Source organism: Lepisosteus oculatus, unplaced genomic scaffold (assembly GCF_040954835.1).
Source record: "Lepisosteus oculatus isolate fLepOcu1 unplaced genomic scaffold, fLepOcu1.hap2 HAP2_SCAFFOLD_269, whole genome shotgun sequence".
NCBI lineage: Eukaryota > Metazoa > Chordata > Actinopteri > Semionotiformes > Lepisosteidae > Lepisosteus > Lepisosteus oculatus.
In genome coordinates, this window is record NW_027167803.1 from 105049 (window position 1) to 124069 (window position 19021).

The 19021-nt window shown below is 44.4% G+C and overlaps 7 non-coding genes across 7 annotated transcripts; 3 read left to right on the forward strand and 4 right to left on the reverse strand.

Annotated features, from left to right (window-relative positions):
- Window positions 1–638: 638 nt before the first annotated feature.
- trnas-gcu (transfer RNA serine (anticodon GCU)) lies at window positions 639–720 on the reverse strand. The gene has a single exon. It is a non-coding gene; the product is annotated as a tRNA-Ser (tRNA).
- Window positions 721–2344: 1624 nt separating this feature from the next.
- Window positions 2345–2417, forward strand: trnar-acg (transfer RNA arginine (anticodon ACG)). The gene has a single exon. It is a non-coding gene; the product is annotated as a tRNA-Arg (tRNA).
- Window positions 2418–5108: 2691 nt separating this feature from the next.
- On the forward strand, window positions 5109–5181 carry trnar-ccu (transfer RNA arginine (anticodon CCU)). The gene has a single exon. It is a non-coding gene; the product is annotated as a tRNA-Arg (tRNA).
- A 7215-nt stretch (window positions 5182–12396) lies between these two features.
- On the reverse strand, window positions 12397–12478 carry trnay-aua (transfer RNA tyrosine (anticodon AUA)). Its single transcript has one exon. It is a non-coding gene; the product is annotated as a tRNA-Tyr (tRNA).
- Window positions 12479–13878: 1400 nt separating this feature from the next.
- Window positions 13879–13960, reverse strand: trnas-uga (transfer RNA serine (anticodon UGA)). Its single transcript has one exon. It is a non-coding gene; the product is annotated as a tRNA-Ser (tRNA).
- A 1340-nt stretch (window positions 13961–15300) lies between these two features.
- trnas-gcu (transfer RNA serine (anticodon GCU)) lies at window positions 15301–15382 on the reverse strand. The gene has a single exon. It is a non-coding gene; the product is annotated as a tRNA-Ser (tRNA).
- A 1624-nt stretch (window positions 15383–17006) lies between these two features.
- Window positions 17007–17079, forward strand: trnac-aca (transfer RNA cysteine (anticodon ACA)). Its single transcript has one exon. It is a non-coding gene; the product is annotated as a tRNA-Cys (tRNA).
- Window positions 17080–19021: the final 1942 nt, after the last annotated feature.

Genomic DNA, 19021 nt, shown 5'->3' on the forward strand with positions numbered 1-19021 from the left:
AAACAGGTCTACGGGTCTGAAACCTGCTCCACGGAAAACAGTTCTGTTGCGCTTTTGATCAAAGGGAGATTCTCTGTTCTTACTTTTTGATTACATAACACCCAAAGGGGCTTCTTTGGAGCTGGATTCCAACCAGCATCCTAAAGTTTCTTGGCGGTATCCTTTACAGTCCTCTGTTCGGTCGACAAGGAACAGAAGGGGGCAGCTTTCCTCACACATACAGTGCAATGTACTGTAGTGTTCCCCTTCATTGAATTCGCAGTTCTGCATCAGACCTCTAACTCGTTTCCTTAGCTTGGATTTAAGCCACGAAGCAGGCTTCTACTGTATAAACGTCTAGAGGAATCACAAACTATTTGAGAGGCCATCATCCCAGGGGGAACTGACAAAGTCTATCCCTAAACACCTAGCGCAGTCTCTCGAGAGACTGTCAAAAATCGCTTTCTCCGTTTGTGCTGCAAGTAAGTGAAAACGCGGTCTCAACCCAGAGCCACTTGGCAGCAGCGGCACGTAAATACTGTTACTACCACTGCTCGATACCAACGTTAGCCTACTATACCATGTTCAGCCACCGCTAGAAAATGTAAGGCTCTAGTACTGGAGCAAACAAAAGGAGAGCCAACGTCAAACGTAGAGAGCGACGAGGATGGGATTCGAACCCATGCGTGCAGAGCACAATGGATTAGCAGTCCATCGCCTTAACCACTCGGCCACCTCGTCGATGAAACTGGGCTGTCCAGACATGGGTTGGCGCGCTCCAGATGATCTTTTTCTTTTTTTTCCCTCGTACTCAAGGGTCCTTTTCCTGTTCCACATGCGATTTCAACATTTTCCTTGGGAGATGTCAAGCCAGCAAGCCACTGCTGTGGTTCAGTGGCCATTGTGGAGTTCAGTGGCCCTGTTGTACACAGAAAGCACATTGAGCTCCTTGGACATGAAAAGTTCCAGATAAAAGCCATTTGTCATCCTTTCTCTTGGTGTCGATGTTGCTATTGTATGTAAAGGTGGCAACTTGCTCAGCGAGCAGGCGGAGCACACACCGAATGCAGATGTGTCTGAGTGGTGTGTCCAAGTGGCTGCAAAAGGACAACACTACCGGGGCGCCGTTGCTTAGTTGGTTAAAGCGCTTGTCTCTTAAACAGGAGATCCTGAGTCCGAATCCCAGTGGTGCCTTCTTTGTTCTGTCTTCTCGAACAGAACTGGTCCTTACAGACAACCGCCTACGGCTAGACTTAATTAAATGCAAGTATTCATTTCCTGTCTTTAACGCGACTTGTTTTTCTTAAAATGGATGGAACTTGCAAAACATGAAATACAAACATTGCTAATCAGCGCTAGCGGCTGGCAAAAAAAAAGAAGTCAGCAATGTTTTTTTTCTTTAACCTTAACCCTGCTAATGGAGAAGAGTTAAACGACCGAGTCTATGCAGCTTAAACGGTGCTCATGTCGGGTTCTTAGCTGAAAGGGTGGTAAATCACGCTCACCCCAGTCCTTAATCTTTTAAAAGGATACAATATTGAACCTAGTCGCCACATCACATACATCCTGTTCAACGATAAAAAAGTGACATCTATCCTCGATCCAGAGTAAATCCCACGATGAGGGCATATTTTTTTCCACTTTACCATGAGTCGGGCTCAGCTGCACAGAGGCGAGAGCAGAGCAATGAGGTCACAGGGACAGGGGAGTCACACGCTGGCGGTTTGAACACGCGGAAGATCACTGAGGGATCCACAGTATATGGACCCTCCGTGCGCCATCAGTCCACACTCCGGACTCTGAATCCTGCCATCCGAGTTAAGATCTCGGCGGAACCTGAGGTACAGTTCCTTCTTAAAACGTAATCTGGTGAGCATTTCTAGAATCGTACTTGTATAGATGCAGCCTTTAATGTGTTGCTGGGTTAAAATTGATGACTTCTTGAACTTCAGTAGGCAACTGCCCTCTTGATTTCGGATTTAATTTCTTTATTACAGGGGCGCTTTTATGAAGACAGAGTCATGTTCAGGTACTTTGCTTGATGGAGGAAGCATATTTCGGACTCTGTGATCTGCTCACCTGGAAAGGTCTGCTGTACTACTACAAGAGAGAAGTAGAGTCTGGAAGAATGGACAATTTTATGATGCTTTGGAAGATAATGTTTTTTTTTTCTTTGAAATCGAAATGAATCAGAATATCAGTGCAAAAGACAAACTCTTGGTTTGGTTTAAAGAGATATGGTTTTAAAACAGACAAAATGTAGAAAACAGGTGTTTCTCACTTTTGGAAAAGAATGGACCGGGGGTAATATTTTACTAGGTGCAGTGCTCATCTCACTGGGTTACAGTCCTGCAGTGTCACACCAGGGCCAGTGGCGCAATGGATAACGCGTCTGACTACGGATCAGGAGATTGCAGGTTCGACTCCTGCCTGGCTCGGGTCGTTTTTAAACACATCGGGCTACTCCCTAAGTAGTCTGTGCTACTTACTGCATTGTAATCGTACCCAGTAAGATATTTCCTTCATGTAAATGAACTGCACCTGACAGCTTTAGAAAAACACCTGGGCTCAGTACGGTGCTGAGAGCTTAGCGTTGCTGTTCTAATTAGCACGCACTGCATCGGCTCTGAGCCCGAACTTTTCAATTATTCCGATCAGTAAGTCAACACGTAGTCCACATGAACGGTAGAAATATTCTCTTGTCTGTCTCTTGTTTGTATAGAACTGAATGTCCCTGACAATGTACTGTTAGTTTTAATTGAAGAACGGCATTTGTGTTCAAATATACCAGACAAGTTTATGTAACTGCTCATGCGACACTCAGTTGTAATTAGTCAAGAAAAAAAAGTCGAACAACAGCTGCGGGTTTGATTCTGAACGTATGAGATTGCAGCGCCTTTTACTTCCATTGACAAATGATAGAGATTCGAAGAGAGATCCTTCAGACCAGCAAGCAAACCCACGGCTTTTTCGGTTTTCTATCTAGGCAACGTTGGTGTCTGCAATAGCATACATGAAAGCGTGATGCAATTTCTGTGGCTACATTTGTTACACGTCATGCACAGTAAGAGTGTTTCTAACACCAAATAAAAAGTCAACAATTAGCGATCACGCCTTCTCCTCAGTTAACCCACTGAAACCCTTGCTGTTAACAGTTCTTTACTGCGTGCTTTACCAGCACCTACATATCGTGTCGGTTCTTTCAGCTTTATTCATTAGGTTTTCAAAGGCATAAGTAGAGCACCAGAGGTGCGAACGCAAAATGTGTGGTTATCTGAAGAATTGCTTCCCATGGCGGCGGGTCCAAGTGATTTCGCGTTGTTATAGTACCAGGAAAGGAGAAGCGGCACTTCACTTCTGCCGCGCAGGCACAAGGCGACGTGCGGCAGACGCCGGAGTCGGCAGGTTTCGAACCTGCGCGGGGAAGCCCCAACGCATTTCGAGCCCATCGCCTTAACCACTCGACCACGACAAAAGCGAGCCCACCACCGCCGCATTCCTCCTATAATCTAACACGGACTGCGAGGTGGCTGCGGAAACCTTTTTAAAGTTGCTCTCCGTTAAAAAAAATACCTTTCACAAGATTTGTGCCGGCAGACAGACACGCCTCAGAGGGTTTAAGGCTGGCTTCACGTTCAAATGATAAAGTCCCCCAGTCCGGATGTCAAAATGCAACTTTGGCAGACAGAAAAAACATCAACAAACCAAAAATGTGGACAAGGATTTTACAAGCTGCACCACACTGCACTTTCAAAAGCATTTACATTCGTGTTAGACGCAGGAATTGCCTTTGATTTGCGCGCTTACGAACGCCATGGAAAACGAAACAAAACTAAAGCCCTCAGCTCCTGCACTTGATTATAATCCCGTTACGTGTCGAAGCAGGAGTTTACGTCATCTTACCACTGCAACACGGGGAATAGAGATGTAACGCAACGGGGGCTCAGGCGGGCGCCCTTACCGCATCTGGTCGGCCCCATCCCGACTGGAGGCTCAAACCCGGGACTTCCGCGTCTCTCTGCAGCGACCTAGCCCCGTGAGCTAAAGAGAGATCGCTCCACAGCCCAGTAGCTGTGGTCCTGCTATCACAGGGAAGGGCGGTGACGTCACCCGCTCTTGTACGCCGGCTCTTACACAGTGCCTGTCGGCCGTAAGCGTTACAGAGGGAAATGAGCACAAGCTACGAATTGTCTCTAATCAGTCCCTACAGTTGTAAGACGCCTGGAAGCGTGCACCCCCATCATTAATCTTTGCGCATCTGTGCAAGGTAAACTCTGGAGCAGTCTCTGAAACGGCTCAAAGGAAACACGTGATTGATTCCATGAGCATCTGGGGTTCATTTCTTATTTACATTTAATTCAAGGGAAAGGCTTGGGTCAGTTTCAGACGGCCTCCAACAGCGAGATTCAAGCGCCCCACCTTCAGCCCAATCTGCGCCGCCAGAACGCCAACGGCTCCTCTGGTCTTTGGGGTGCGGTTGTGACCCCTTAACCTAAAGTGTTGGTGGCAGACAAATGGAGACTAACAGGTGATGTCCTAGGACATGACTACATTGTGACACTCGATGGGGATGGTGACCATTGCTTGGAAAAGAGTGCGAGGCCCCTTTAGAAAAACATTTTGTTAACAGGCATTCTGCCTCAGCCTAAACACCTATAGCTTGCAAAGCGCATGCTATTAGACAGGCACCTCTGCAAGACCTTAAGAGTCTCTTAAACTAGTGATAGTAAGGTGTTCCCAATGGGCGATGTTTGGCTTTCAAATCATCTCTCTGTGGAAGCGCCGAGATGCAGCTGTTTAAGGCTTAGAAGCAGCTGACTGTTTCACTACCTAGCTGATTACTGTCAGTCAGGGAGCTCAGAGGTGAAAAGCCTGTCTGAGAGACAATTCGCCGTCGATCAGTTCAATATGTTCCGTACCAGCTCGGCGCACCTGAGATCATCTTGGTAGCCGTGTAGCTCAGATGAGTGAGAGCGTGTGTGTGTGTACCACCGTGATTGGATGCCGGTCCTTCTCAGGTCACAGTAAACCTTCTGCTGCCTAACTTTCCTAATTTTGGGGATCCCTTTGAAAAAGCAAAGGAAAAAAAAAACTGGCTCTTCATCAGCGTGATCGACCCAACCCAGTGCGCCCCAGTGGCCTAATGGATAAGGCACTGGCCTCCTAAGCCAGGGATTGTGGGTTCGAGTCCCATCTGGGGTGCTACTGTCCCTTTTTGAGCGTACAAATGTCCTTTTGATTTGCAAAGCTGCAACCCCACCTTACTCAGTGAGCGTCTCTGCTTTTCTCTCACATACAGTTGGGAGATGTCTTGCACTGAACGGCCTGCTTCAGATCCCGCCACAGCACTTCAATGGGATTGGGGTCAGGACTCTTACTCGGCCATCCCAAAATACGGAATTTCTATTGTTTCAGCCACTCTGTTGTTGATGTACTCCTTTGTTTTTGTCATGCTGCATGACCCAGCGTCTTTCGAGTTTTAGATCACAGGCAGACACCCTGACATTCTGCTGTAGAATTTCCTGATACATCTTGGAATTCATCGGTCCCTCGATGATTGCAAGCCGTACAGCCTCCGCTATGCTTCCCAGGTGGGATGAGGTTTTGGAGTTGGTATGCAGTGTTTTGTTATCTCCAAACATAACGTTGTGCACATTTACCAACATGTTCAACTTTTGTCACTGTCCACAGAACATTGTTCCAGGAGTTGCTGTGGAACATCCATGTGGTCTTTAGCAAACTTGAGAGGGGCAGTGGTGGTTTTTTTGGGAGGGAGAGCAGTGGTTTCCTCCATGGTGACCTCGCATGATCACCACTCCTGTTCAGATTTCTTCTTATGGTGGACTCATAAACACAGACGTAAGACAAAGTCAACCACCTGTTCGCTAGATCCCATCCCCACTCAGCTAGTCAAAGATTCCCTCGAAGGACTGGCAGGACCTATAATTAGTATGATGAATGCATCGCTTGCGTCAGGCGTTGTACCTGATCAATTTAAGGTAGCGGTTGTTAGACCGCTCTTAAGAAGTCAAATTTGGATCAACAAGTTCTTAACAACTACAGGCCTGTCTCAAAGGTCCCATTTCAATCTAAAAGTCTTGGGAGAATAGTTGTTGCCCAATGTCAATCATATCTGGATTCAAATAATATACTTGAGAAATTTTAGTCTGGTTTCTGAAACTGCATTAACAAGAGTCGTAAATGATATTCTCTTAGCTACTGATGCAGGGAATGCAACAGTGCTTGTGCTTTGCTTCTAGATCTTAGAGCTGCCTTTGACACGGTTGACCTCTCTGTTTTGTTACACAGGCTTGAGTTTGAGGTTGGCTTATCTGGAACCGTCCTTCAGTGGTTTACTTCACATTTTACTCATCGTTTTCATTATGTTCAAATATCTAATAATTGTACTGCTTCATCAATGTCACCAGTTCAATTTGGGGTACCAGAAGATCAGTGCTGGGACCAATATTGCTCTCTCTCTCTACATGCTGCTGCTAGGTAGGATAATATGAAAAAATAATATGAACTTTCATTCATATGCTGATGACACTCAAATAAACATTTTGTTTACACCAAACGACAACTCTTCTATTATCAGTTTAGTTAAATGCATTAAGGAAGGAAATACTTGGATGTGTGAAAACTTTTTGTTACTCAACTCTGAGAAAAATGAGGATCTGTTGATCGGAGGCAACAATACTGATAGGACTACTATAACTTCAGCACTTAACTCAGAGGATTTAAACATCTGCCTCAAAGAGACAGCACGTAACCTTGTTGTGAAAGGCGCTATATAGAAATACATTGATTTGAATTGAATTGACAATGTAAAATGTTGTGTGTGTTGTTTGTTAAACAAGACTGTCTTTATTTATCAAAAAATAAAAGGAATTTGCTAGGAATGCAAACGTTAGGTTGCGCTTCTTCATGCTGCATCGTCGGCATGAGTGGAGCTTTTTAAACGTCTGTACTTACTGTGCCCCATAAGAAATCGTTTGTCCCCATTCAAAAGAGATTGTGCGATGTCCTGCAGTGTTCGCAAAGCAAACCTTTGACAGTTTGAAAAGAGGAATTTATTCTGCTTCCTGTGCGTGCAGTAGTTACAAAGTTGAACGTCTTTACACGATCTGCTGCAGTTTTCAGTGGGTGGGCTTTGTCAAATGGCTTGGAAAAACGCACTGTGTTTCGGCTCGGGAAACATCATGAGCAGTGTCCTGCGTGTTTTCTGTGTATAGCTGTCTTTTAACGCATACAGAATTCATTCGAAATCATTGATTTCTCCAATTAACAAGGGTCCCTTTTTGAACCTGCCAGAAGCATTCTTTCAATGTAACAGATTTACTCCGGGGAAGGGCAGCATGACATTGAGAGTAGCTCAAGCTTTCGGCACCTTTATCTGACTGCATGTATGCAGACACTGCTCAGAATCCCCTGTAAGGTTCTCCTTCAATTCCGTTTTGCAGTGCTTTAGCTCTTTCAAAAGGCTTCGCTTTGCTAGTCACAATCCAAGGCTCATGACAGCATTTGAAAACATTCGCAACTGCGTTGGCCGGGAATCGAACCTGGGTTAACTGCTTTGAAGGCAGCTATGCGCAACACTGGCTCGCTCCAGAATAAATCTCACGTCGAGGGCATATTTTTTTCCATTTTACCGTGAGTCGGGCTCAGCTGCACAGAGGAGAGAGCAGAGCAATGAGGTCACGGGGACAGGGGAGTCACACGCTATCGGTTTGAATACGCGGAAGATCACTGAGGGATCCACAGTATATGGACCCTCCGTGCGCCATCAGTCCACACTCCGGACTCTGAATCCTGCCATCCGAGTTAAGATCTCGGCGAAACCTGAGGCGCAGTTCCTTCTTAAAACGTAATCTGGTGAGCATTTCTAGAATCGTACTTGTATAGATGCAGCCTTTAATGTGTTGCTAGGTTAAAATTGATGACTTCTTGTATTTCAGTAGGCAACTGCCCTCTTGATTTCGGATTTAATTTCTTTATTACAGGAGCGCTTTTATGAAGACAGAGTCATGTTCAGGTACTTTGCTTGATGGAGGAAGCTCATTTCAGACTCTGTGATCTGCTCACCTGGAAAGGTCTGCTATACTACTACAAGAGAGAAGTAGAGTCTGGAAGAAGGGACAATTTTATGATGCTTTGGAAGATAATGTTTTTTTTTCTTATACTGAAAATGAAAGGTAGTTGTTTCTATATGGACTCAGTCTTTGGAATTTGTATATATATATTTCAGTGATCCCTCAGCCATTCCTTCTGTATTGTAATTCAATTTCTCTTTTAAAATTCCTTCCCCACTTCTAGGACCTGCAGTTGCTGAACTCCACAATGGCTTCTATTGGAAAGTCTGTGACTGAGACCAAGTAAGTGTTCACTTTTTTATGAAACCATTATTTATTTAGGAGCAATGAGCAATTCTTATATAAATGCAATAAAATCATTATGCTCAAACTATGAGAGAGAAAATTAAGGATAATTTAAGAAATCAGTCTTAGCTTGTTTCTATACACAGATGGTATTATTTATTTTCAAAGGAAACCCGCGAGGATTCCCCTGGTGTGCAAGATGTGCCTGAATACTCTTGATCAGCTTCCTGCTCACTTGAAGAGGGCGTGTATGAAGCACGCCACGGCAGAAAAGATCAGGATGGCCTCTCAACAGGCGAGGGAGGACATGATGAATCACCTGAAGAACGGGGTCATCGTGGATTACCACAGAATAGAGATCGTGTCTGGTGAGGCAAACAGGATAGTGGTTGTAAGACTGCTAGAGTCCTTGGGCCTTTTTGTACATGGGAAGCCTGAAGACACATTGGCAAGGTGAGATATTTTTAATCTGTAAGGCTTCTGTAGTTTCTTTTTGAAATCATTGTTACAACATATTATGTAAAAGCATGTTGAAAAGAATCTACCTGCATTCCAGCGGCCCTGAGCAAGAGGCCGCTGTCCAGGAGGAAGAGATGCCAGAGGCTGCTCTAGAAACTGAAACAAAAGCGGATAAGGAAGGGGAAGATGTGAGCTCTGAAGAACTCTATCAGCAGTAAGACTTTTTATTTTTCAGATGTATCAATTTTTTACTAAAATTCTAATTTGTCTTATAGGTATAAAATGTTTAAACCGGTGTTTTATATCCTTACAGGCCCTGAGTAGTTAAAAAGTATCAGCAGGCCGGAAGAGAGTGGCCCAAGCTGGACTCTATAGAAAGCACTCCCTGGATGCTCCTCTCCTGATTGGATTCAAACAGTACCTTACCAAGGATCTGGGAGTGGCAAATTATTCTCAGGAGGTATTTATTTTTTAAAGGCATTTAAAATTAAGCAATGGTATCTTCATTGTAAATGTTTTTATTTCTTAGCTTAAAATTCACCCATGTGAAATGATGTCAGCCATAAACATCATGACTCTATATTTCCTACCTGAATCTATTCTACTTAAATTATTACATTATACACAATTTGAGTTCATTTTAAAAAGTTAAAGGTAATGAAAGGAATGCATTTTCATAAGAAAGATAATACCGATATGCATGTGATAATCTTCCTTATATCATGTAGTGCATCATTTGGACACTTTGTGGGCTTCAAATACAAAGAAAATCATGTTCTATGGTACAAGATAAATACAAAACTTAAGCTTTTATTTTAATTAGATTTCTTTATAAAGCATAAGCAATCATTTATTACATCGCTTCTTGAATTAAATCTTTTGACAAGAGGTAAGACTTCTGTTACATTTAAACCCATGTTTAGCTGTGTTTTTTAGATTTAACTGAACCAATTTCTGTGTGTGATAATGTCCTTGAATTCTGACAACATCACACTAAATTACATGATATAAAACAGCTAATGTTTCTAGAGATAAAGTTTCTGAGATGCTTCTAATTACTTTTTATTACCAGGGACAGTTTAATTCACCTTGTACAGTACTGTAAGACCAAGATGCTTTTTTTAAAAGTTATTTAACATTTTATAGAACTTTGTCTACTATGGCAACATGATGTGCTTGGTGAAACTTGGAAAAATACTGCTTGGCCACTTATCTTAAGATAAAGATAGGATAAAGGTTTATCTTTTGCACCTACCTGACCCCCAGGGAAGGCCAATGCTTTCTAAGTTGATGGTTCCCTACAGTAGACTGTACTTTAATTTCAAAGGTAATGTATATTGACCCAAATCAGTTTTGGAATCCAATCTACTGACGAGATGGAGCACATCCTTTTTTCAGGATTTTAGCATCATACGTTTGGTATATTTAGTCCCTAATGCTGAAAGAAATGATCATAGAACATTTGGACACTTTGTGGGCTTGAAATACAAAGCAAATCATGTTCTATGGTACAAGATAAATACAAAACATAAGCTTTTATTTTAATTAGATTTGTTTATAAAGCATAAGCAATCATTTATTACATTAATATATGTGAAAATAACATTTTAGCATCATACGTTTAGTATATTTAGTCCCTAATGCTGAAAGAAATGATCATAGAACATGACATCTAACCTTACCTGCGGTGTTTTTAATCCCTATTGCTCAATGCACGGTGAAAGCATTCCATACATGTGTCTGACAATGAGGAATGGGCCCCTGAGACAGTCATTTGCCTGTTTCACAAATGATCGTATTTTACTAGAGATTCTGTTTGGGATTCAGATGTGCATTCGGACAGCAATCCCTTTCAAGAAATGATACGTTCTGGATGAGGTCAAAGGTGCTGGAACACTGTATCTAGGATGTGTTTGCAGAGACTGTGTGTCTCCTGCTTCAACGCAGTGATAAACAGATGTGCTCCTTTAATTTATTGGTACATGCCCAGGGCAGTAAGCAGTCTGAGGATTTATTTCCAGATGGCATAGAGCAGTGAAGCAGTGAAGTAGTGCAAAACACTGGATCATTATATTATTAGAATCTATTCTACTTAAATTATTACATTATACTCAATTTGAGTTCATTTTAAAAAGTAAAAGGTAATGAAAGGAATGCATTTTCATAAGAAAGATAATACCGATATGCATGTGATAATCTTCCTTATATCATGTAGTGCGTCATTTGGACACTTTGTGGGCTTGAAATACAAAGAAAATCTTGTTCTATGGTACAAGATAAATACAAAACTTAAGCTTTTATTTTAATTAGATTTGTTTATAAAGCATAAGCAATCATTTATTACATTAATATATGTGAAAATAACATTTTAGCATCATATGTTTAGTATATTTAGTCCCTAATGCCAAAAGAAATGATCATTTGTTTAACATGCACAGGTCTGTCTCAAAGGATGCAGTACTCCTGAAGGGTCTCAAACCCTACATTTCGGATGCCTAGCTGTATCCCTCACATGTGGCACCTCAGAATGACTTCTAACCTTACCTGTGGTGTATTCAGTCCCTATTGCTCAATGCACGGTGTACATACTGCATACATGTGTCTTGAGAATGAGGAATGGGCCCCTGAGACAGTCATTTGCCTGTTTCACAAACAGGGACCTGGACCTGGCCCGTACAGGGCTCAAACCCGCGACCTTGGCGTTATTAGCACCACGCTCTAACCAACTGAGCTAACCAGCCTCACGACAGTGCTCCTCTCTGTGCTGCAAAAAATCAAACTCAGGGAATTTCTTTTGTCCTCCTTTGAATAGAAAGCCGTGTAATCAGTGTACGGGCTTTCTCGTGCAGTTTCATGGTTCTTGTAACCCAAATCCTACACTGGCCTGAAGTGCCCCCCCATTTCACAGCATTTTTCAGCTGATTTAAAATGTACCTAAAGGAGAAGCATTATTGAAGACCATCAGTTACCAAGAGCTTTTGTCAAAGGTTTTGGTGGTCATTTTGAATGACCACAGAGCGCTGTGACCTCGGTTTTACATCTCATCCAAAAGACAGCGCCCTTTTACAACACAGCATCTCCGTCACTATACTGGGGCATTGGGACCCGCACAGACCTCAGGGTGAGCGCCCCCCCGCCAGCACCATTAACACCGCTTCCAGCTGGAAGATTTGTTTTTCCCTGTAGCTCATCCTCATCCAGGTACTGACCTGGCTCACACCTGCTTAGCTTCAGTGGGTTTTCAGTTGCGAGTTGCAAGGGGATGCAAGTGATGGAGCCGCTCGGTGCAAAAGCCACTGCATTGGCCGGGAATCGAACCCGAGCCTCCCGCGTGGCAGGCAAGAATTCTACCACTGAACCACCAATGCTCAGTGCCTGGGCCTTCAAAAAAGACGCTTTTTGGTGCTCTGTGCAAAACGCGTCGACATCTGCTTCCAGCTGCAAAATGCCATTTGCGGACGCTGAAGAACTTATTTCTAAGGCAGCGGGTACAAGCGATTGGGCGTTTTAAAACCACCAGGAACAGCAAAGAGGCGCGCTTCTTTGCTTGTGCCGAAACACACCGACTGAAAGCGGACAACGTAGTCGGCAGGATTGGAACCTGTGCGGGGAGACCCCAATGGATTTATAGTCCATCGCCTTAACCACTCAGCCACGACTACAGCAAGCCCCACTGCCGCTGCGTTCTTGCTACAATCTTACCTGGATCGCGAGGCGCCGGCGGAAGCCTATTTCAAAGTCGTTCTCCGTTTCAAAAAAACATTTCCAAAATACAAGCCTTGCAGACAGACACGCCTCAGAGGACTTAAGGGTGGCTTCATGTCGGAATGATAAAGTCTCCCCGTCCGGACATGAAAATGCCACTTTGTTACACACAAAAAAAGAATCAACAACAGAGAAATGCCCACAAGCATTTGAAAAGCCGCACCACGTCGCACTTGAAATAGCTCTTACATTAGTGGTAGACACAGGAATCGCCTTTTTATTTACGCTCTTACCAACGCGATGGAAAGCAAAACAAAGCAAAGCAGAGCAAAACAAAACGAACAAACGAAAACCCTCACGTCCTGCACTTGCATATAACGCCGTTACGTGCCCAAGCGGTATTGTACGTCATCCTAGCACTGCACCCCGGGTCGTACGGTATATGGGAACGAGCACACGCCACGAATCGTCTCGAATCACTCCCTACAGCTGTAAGGCGCCTTGAAGCGTGCACCCCCAACATTCTTCTTTGCGCATCTGTGAAAGGTAAACTCTTGAGCAAACTCTGAACCAGCTCTAAGGAAACTAATCCGATTAGACGTTACTTTGACTCATCTTCTTACGCTCAGTGCCTGATTGCTCAAACTCCAGCTAGGGTTAGGGTTAGCATTCCCACGCTACTTAGACACTTTGTTTACGCTCAGTGCTGGATTTTGGGAACTTCAGGATGAGTGGGAATTTTCTCCTATCTGTCCATTCTGTTTTGTTTTGGAGACTCTTGGCTGCCTATGTTGTTCAGTGCACCGTGAAGGAAACATTTTCCAAAACTGTGTCAGCTCAAAAGTTGTAAGAAAACCTCTCCAGGTGCTTTAACTCTCTTCATTTTTGTCATTTAATGTGACACTCGATGTATAACTGGAGCCTCACATATGCAAATGGTGAGGCTCCAGTTCGACACCCAGTTCCACACCACTTTACAGTATATGACAAAAGCATGGCAGACTGTGCCGGACCAGCTGGTAACTTCCGCTTATTTTGACCATATTAAACATTGGAAATCTTCCCACTTGCATTTGTGACACTTGATTTTGGCTCCACCTAAGACACTCTTAAATCTTCAAACACTTTTCTCTTCTCCCGCAACACACTTGTCTGTCGGCACTATGTGGCAGCGTTGCATGACAACCCATCTCACCACGGAAAGGAACCTAACAGCTTTGGTAAGAGAGTAGAATTACCTGAAGAACTGCTTTCCATGGAAGCAGGACCAAGCGATGTAGCATTTTTATAGTACCAGGAAAGGAGAAGCGGCACTTCGCCTTTGCCGCACAGGCACAAGGTGACGTGCGGCAGACGCCGTAGTCGGCAGGATTCGAACCTGAGCGGGGAGTCCCCAATGGATTTCAAATCCATCGCCTTAACTACTCGGCCACGACTACAGCGAGCTCGCCGCCGCCGCATTCCTCCTATAATCTAACACGGAGTGCGAGGTGGCTGCGGAAACCTTTTTAAAGTCGCTCTCTGTTAAAAAAACCTTTCACAAGATACATGCCGGCAGACAGACACGCCTCAGAGGGTTTAAGGCTGGCTTCACGTTCAAATGATAAAGTCTCCCCGTCCGGATGTCAAAATGCAACTTTGGCAGACAGAAAAAACATCAACAAACCACAAATGTGGACAAGGATTTTACAAGCTGCACCACACTGCACTTTCAAAAGCATTTACATTCGTGTTAGACGCAGGAATTGTCTTTGTTTTGCGCGCTTACGAACGCCATAGAAGACGAAACAAAACAAAAGCCCTCAGCTCCTGTACTTGATTATAACGCCGTTACGTGTCGAAGCAGGAATTTACGTCATCTTACCACTGCAACATGGGGAATAGAGGGAAATGAACACACGCTACGAATCGTCTCAATCACTCCCTAGAGTCGTAAGGCACATTGAAGGGTGCACCCCCATCATTAATCGTTGGGCCTCTGTAAAAGGAAAGCTGTTGAGCAGTCTTTGAAACAGCTCGGATGAAACACTTGATTGCTTCCATGTGCATCTGGAGCCCACTTCTTATTTTCACTTCACGCCGCCCAAAGCATTTCTAAAACAGGAGATTCGCGTTTGGGAATGCGCCCTGCCCTACAAATAAAACAGGTCTACGGGTCTGAAACCTGCTCCACGGAAAACAGTTCTGTTGCGCTTTTGATCAAAGGGAGATTCTCTGTTCTTACTTTTTGATTACATAACACCCAAAGGGGCTTCTTTGGAGCTGGATTCCAACCAGCATCCTAAAGTTTCTTGGCGGTATCCTTTACAGTCCTCTGTTCGGTCGACAAGGAACAGAAGGGGGCAGCTTTCCTCACACATACAGTGCAATGTACTGTAGTGTTCCCCTTCATTGAATTCGCAGTTCTGCATCAGACCTCTAACTCGTTTCCTTAGCTTGGATTTAAGCCACGAAGCAGGCTTCTACTGTATAAACGTCTAGAGGAATCACAAACTATTTGAGAGGCCATCATCCCAGGGGGAACTGACAAAGTCTATCCCTAAACACCTAGCGCAGTCTCTCGAGAGACTGTCAAAAATCGCTTTCTCCGTTTGTGCTGCAAGTAAGTGAAAACGCGGTCTCAACCCAGAGCCACTTGGCAGCAGCGGCACGTAAATACTGTTACTACCACTGCTCGATACCAACGTTAGCCTACTATACCATGTTCAGCCACCGCTAGAAAATGTAAGGCTCTAGTACTGGAGCAAACAAAAGGAGAGCCAACATCAAACGTAGAGAGCGACGAGGATGGGATTCGAACCCATGCGTGCAGAGCACAATGGATTAGCAGTCCATCGCCTTAACCACTCGGCCACCTCGTCGATGAAACTGGGCTGTCCAGACATGGGTTGGCGCGCTCCAGATGATCTTTTTCTTTTTTTTCCCTCGTACTCAAGGGTCCTTTTCCTGTTCCACATGCGATTTCAACATTTTCCTTGGGAGATGTCAAGCCAGCAAGCCACTGCTGTGGTTCAGTGGCCATTGTGGAGTTCAGTGGCCCTGTTGTACACAGAAAGCACATTGAGCTCCTTGGACATGAAAAGTTCCAGATAAAAGCCATTTGTCATCCTTTCTCTTGGTGTCGATGTTGCTATTGTATGTAAAGGTGGCAACTTGCTCAGCGAGCAGGCGGAGCACACACCGAATGCAGATGTGTCTGAGTGGTGTGTCCAAGTGGCTGCAAAAGGACAACACTACCGGGGCGCCGTTGCTTAGTTGGTTAAAGCGCTTGTCTCTTAAACAGGAGATCCTGAGTCCGAATCCCAGTGGTGCCTTCTTTGTTCTGTCTTCTCGAACAGAACTGGTCCTTACAGACAACCGCCTACGGCTAGACTTAATTAAATGCAAGTATTCATTTCCTGTCTTTAACGCGACTTGTTTTTCTTAAAATGGATGGAACTTGCAAAACATGAAATACAAACATTGCTAATCAGCGCTAGCGGCTGGCAAAAAAAAAGAAGTCAGCAATGTTTTTTTTCTTTAACCTTAACCCTGCTAATGGAGAAGAGTTAAACGACCGAGTCTATGCAGCTTAAACGGTGCTCATGTCGGGTTCTTAGCTGAAAGGGTGGTAAATCACGCTCACCCCAGTCCTTAATCTTTTAAAAGGATACAATATTGAACCTAGTCGCCACATCACATACATCCTGTTCAACGATAAAAAAGTGACATCTATCCTCGATCCAGAGTAAATCCCACGATGAGGGCATATTTTTTTCCACTTTACCATGAGTCGGGCTCAGCTGCACAGAGGCGAGAGCAGAGCAATGAGGTCACAGGGACAGGGGAGTCACACGCTGGCGGTTTGAACACGCGGAAGATCACTGAGGGATCCACAGTATATGGACCCTCCGTGCGCCATCAGTCCACACTCCGGACTCTGAATCCTGCCATCCGAGTTAAGATCTCGGCGGAACCTGAGGCACAGTTCCTTCTTAAAACGTAATCTGGTGAGCATTTCTAGAATCGTACTTGTATAGATGCAGCCTTTAATGTGTTGCTGGGTTAAAATTGATGACTTCTTGAACTTCAGTAGGCAACTGCCCTCTTGATTTCGGATTTAATTTCTTTATTACAGGGGCGCTTTTATGAAGACAGAGTCATGTTCAGGTACTTTGCTTGATGGAGGAAGCATATTTCGGACTCTGTGATCTGCTCACCTGGAAAGGTCTGCTGTACTACTACAAGAGAGAAGTAGAGTCTGGAAGAATGGACAATTTTATGATGCTTTGGAAGATAATGTTTTTTTTTTCTTTGAAATCGAAATGAATCAGAATATCAGTGCAAAAGACAAAGTCTTGGTTTGGTTTAAAGAGATATGGTTTTAAAACAGACAAAATGTAGAAAACAGGTGTTTCTCACTTTTGGAAAAGAATGGACCGGGGGTAATATTTTACTAGGTGCAGTGCTGATCTCACTGGGTTACAGTCCTGCAGTGTCACACCAGGGCCAGTGGCGCAATGGATAACGCGTCTGACTACAGATCAGGAGATTGCAGGTTCGACTCCTGCCTGGCTCGGGTCGTTTTTAAACGCATGGGGCTACTCCCTAAGTAGTCTGTGCTACTTACTGCATTGTAATCGTACCCAGTAAGAGATTTCCTTCATGTAAATGAACTGCACCTGAGAGCTTCAGAAAAACACCTGGGCTCAGTACGGTGCTGAGAGCTCAGCGTTGCTGTTCTAATTAGCACGCACTGCATCGGCTATGAGCCCGAACTTTTCAATTATTCCGATCAGTAAGTCAACACGTAGTCCACATGAACGGTAGAAATATTCTCTTGTCTGTCTCTTGTTTGTATAGAACTGAATGTCCCTGACAATGTACTGTTAGTTTTAATTGAAGAACGGCATTTGTGTTCAAATATACCAGACAAGTTTATGTAACTGCTCATGCGACACTCAGTTGTAATTAGTCAAGAAATAAAGTCGAACAATAGCTGCGGGTTTGATTCTGAACGTATGAGATTGCAGCGCCTTTTACTTCCATTGACAAATGATAGAGATTCGAAGAGAGATCCTTCAGACCAGCAAGCAAACCCACGGCTATTTCGGTTTTCTATCTAGGCAACGTTGGTGTCTGCAATAGCATACATGAAAGCGTGATGCAATTTCTGTGGCTACATTTGTTGCACATCATGCACAGTAAGAGTGTTTCTAACACCAAATAAAAAGTCAACAATTAGCGATCACGCCTTCTCCTCAGTTAACCCACTGAAACCCTTGCTGTTAACAGTTCTTTACTGCGTGCTTTACCAGCACCTACATATCGTGTCGGTTCTTTCAGCTTTATTCATTAGGTTTTCAAAGGCATAAGTAGAGCACCAGAGGTGCGAACGCAAAATGTGTAGTTATCTGAAGAATTGATTTCCATGGCAGCGGGTCCAAGCGATTTCGCGTTGTTATAGTACCAGGAAAGGAAAAGCGGCACTTCGCCTCTGCCGCGCAGGCACAAGGCGACGTGCGGCAGACGCCGGAGTCGGCAGGTTTCGCACCTGCGCGGGGAAGCCCCAACGCATTTCGAGCCCATCGCCTTAACCACTCGAGCACGACAAATGCGAGCTCGCCGCCGCCGCATTCCTCCTATAATCAAACACGGACTGCGATTTGGCTGCGGAAACCTTTTTAAAGTTGCTCTCCGTTAAAAAAAATACCTTTCACAAGATTCGTGCCGGCAGACAGACACGCCTCAGAGGGTTTAAGGCTGGCTTCACGTTCAAATGATAAAGTCCCCCAGTCCGGATGTCAAAATGCAACTTTGGCAGACAGAAAAAACATCAACAAACCAAAAATGTGGACAAGGATTTTACAAGCTGCACCACACTGCACTTTCAAAAGCATTTACATTCGTGTTAGACGCAGGAATTGCCTTTGATTTGCGCGCTTACGAACGCCATGGAAAACGAAACAAAACTAAAGCCCTCAGCTCCTGCACTTGATTATAATGCCGTTACGTGTCGAAGCAGGAATTTACGTCATCCTACCACTGCAACACGGGGAATAGAGGGAAATGAGCACAAGCTACGAATTGTCTCTAATCAGTCCCTACAGTTGTAAGACGCCTGGAAGCGTGCACCCCCATCATTAATCTTTGCGCATCTGTGCAAGGTAAACTCTGGAGCAGTCTCTGAAACGGCTGATTGATTCCATATGCATCTGGGGTTCATTTCTTATTTACATTTAATTCAAGGGAAAGGCTTGGGTCAGTTTCAGACGGCCTCCAACAGCGAGATTCAAGCGCCCCACCTTCAGCCCAATCTGCGCCGCCAGAACGACAACGGCTCCTCTGGTCTTTGGGGTGCGGTTGTGACCCCGTAACCTAAAGTGTTGGTGGCAGACAAATGGAGACTAACAGGTGATGTCCTAGGACATGACTACATTGTGACACTCGGTGGGGATGGTGACCATTGCTTGGAAAAGAGTGCGAGGCCCCTTTAGAAAAACATTTTGTTAACAGGCATT